Below are 2,500 nucleotides of genomic sequence, written 5' to 3'. Positions count from 1 at the left end.
AGTCCCCATTCATGATTCCTGTTTAGGTTGCTGTGTTTGTTTAGACATACTACACTATTTTATTTTCTTCCTTACATATTTATGGTGACACCTGCGCTCCCCACAAGCTTCTCTATTACCATTCAAGATAGGAGAAACTGGATCTTCTCCCAAGAGGGTTGAGCAGCAAAGTTTGCCATTTTTTATTATATTTGAGCACCCTTGTAATTTATCACATTATCTTTATTTATATATTCCACCTTCATAAGTAGCGCCTCACAATTTTTGTTTTTCATTTGCGTGTGTGTGTGCGCCAGAGGTGTGTGTGCGCGCGATCTGGGTACGTGTGTGTGCGTGTGCGTCTGTGTGTGTGTATCTGTGTGTGTGTATCTGTGTGCGTGTGTGCATATCTGTGTGTGCGTGTGTATCTGTGTGTGCGTGTGTATCTGTGTGTGCGTGTGTATCTGTGTGTGCGTGCATACCTGTGTGTGAGCGTGTATCTGTGTGTGTGCGTAGTGTGTATCTGTGTGTGTGTGTGTGTGTGTGCGTATCGGTGTGTGTGTGTATCTGTTTGCGTGCGTATCTGTGTGCGTGTATATCTATGTGTATGCATGTATATCTACGTGTGTGTGCGTGCATGTGCATCTGTGTGTCTGTGCATGTGTATCTGTGTGTGTGTGCATGTGTATCTGTGTGTGTGGGTGTCTGGGTTTGTGTGTGGGTGTCTGGGTTTGTGTGTGTGTGTGTCTGGGTGTCTGGGTGTGTGTGTCTGGGTGTGGGTGTGTCTTGGTGTGTGTGTCTGGGTGTGTGTGTGTGTGTGTGTGTGTGTGTGTGTGTGTGTGTGTGTGTGTGTGTGTGTGTGTGTGTGTGTGTGTGTGACTGTGTGTGTGTGTGTGTGTGTGTGTGTGTGTGTGTGTGTGTGTGTGTGGGTGTGTGTGTGTGTGTGTGTGTGTCTGGGTGTGTGTGTGTGTGTGTGTGGGTGTGGGTGGGTGTGTGTGGGTGTGTGTTTGTGTCTTGGTGTGTGTGTGTGTGTGTGTGTCTGGGTGTGTGTGTGTGTGTGTGTCTGGGTGTGTGTGTGTGTGTATGCCTGTGTGTGTGTGTGTGTGTGTGTGTGTGTGTGTGTGTGTGTGTGTGTGTGTGCACCTGGGTGTGTGTGTCTGTGTGCGTGTGTGCCTGGATGTGTGTGTGTGTGTGTGTCTGGGTGTGTGTGTGTCTGGGTGTGTGTGTGTCTGGGTGGATGTGTGTGTCTGTGTGTGTGTCTGTGTGTGTGTGTGTGTGTGTGTGTGTGTGTGTGTGTGTGTGTGTGTGTGTGTGTGTGTGTGTGTGTGTCTGGGTGTGTATGTCTTGGTGTGTGTGTCTGGGTGTGTGTCTGGGTGTGTGTGTCTGGGTGCGTGTCTGGGTGGGTGTCTGGGTGTGTGTGTGTGTGTGTCTGGGTGTGTGTGTGTGTCTGGGTGTGTGTGTCTGTCTTGGTGTGTGTGTGTGTGTGTGTCTGGTTGCGTGTATGTGTGTCTGGGTGCGTGTGTGTGCCTGGGTTTGTGTGTGTGTGCCTGGGTGTGTGTGTGTGCCTGGGTGTGTGTGTGTGTGTGTGTGCCTGGGTGTGTGTGTGTGTGTGCGCCTGGGTGTGTGCGCGCGCGCCTGGGTATGTGTGTACGCCTGGGTGTGTGCGTGTGTGCGCCTGTGTGTGTGTGTCTGTGTGCGTGTGTGTGTCTGGGTTTGTGTGTGTGTGTGTGTGTGTGCCTGGATGTGTGTGTGTGTGTGTGTGTGTGTCTGGGTGTGTGTGTGTGTATGTTTTGGTGTGTGTGTGTCTGGGTGTGTGTGTGTGTGTGTGTGTGTGTGTGTGTGTGTGTGTGTGTGTGTGTGTGTGTCTGGGTGCGTGTGTGGGTGGGTGTCTGGGTGTGTGTGTGTCTTGGTGTGTGTGTGTGTGTCTGGGTGTGTGTGTGTCTGTTTTGGTGTGTGTGTGTGTCTGGGTGCGTGTATGTGTGTCTGGGTGCATGTGTGGCTGCCTGGGTGCGTGTGTGGGTGCGTGTGTGCCTGGGTGCGTGTGTATGTGCCTGGGTGCGTGTGTATGTGCCTGGGTGCGTGTGTGTGTGCCTGGGTGCGTGTGTGGGGGCCTGGGTGCATGTGTGGGGGCCTGGGTGCCTGGGTGCATGTGTATGGGTGTGTGTGTGGGTGTCTGGGTGTGTGTGGGGGTGTCTGGGTGTGTGTGTGGGTGTCTGGGTGTGTGTGGTGTCTGGGTGTGTGTGGGTGTCTGGGTGTGTGTGGGTGTCTGTTTGTGTGTGTGTGTGTGTGTGTGTGTGTGTGTGTGTGTGTGTGTGTGTGTGTGTGTGTGTGTGTGTGTGTGTGTGTGTGTGTGTGTGCCTCGGTGTGTGTATGCCTGTGTGCCTGTGTGTGTCTTTGTATGTGCGCCTGGGTGTGTGTGTGTGCACATGGGTGTGTGTGCGCGCCTGGGTGTGTGTGTGCGCGCCTGGGTGTGTGTGTGTGCGCGCCTGGGTGTGTGTGTGCGCGCGCCTGGGTGTGTGTG

This window comes from Ascaphus truei, chromosome 3 (genome assembly GCF_040206685.1).
Source record: "Ascaphus truei isolate aAscTru1 chromosome 3, aAscTru1.hap1, whole genome shotgun sequence".
In the NCBI taxonomy this organism is placed as follows: Eukaryota; Metazoa; Chordata; class Amphibia; order Anura; family Ascaphidae; genus Ascaphus; species Ascaphus truei.
The sequence above is the reverse complement of the archived record's forward strand: the minus strand, read 5'-3'. Positions refer to the sequence as shown.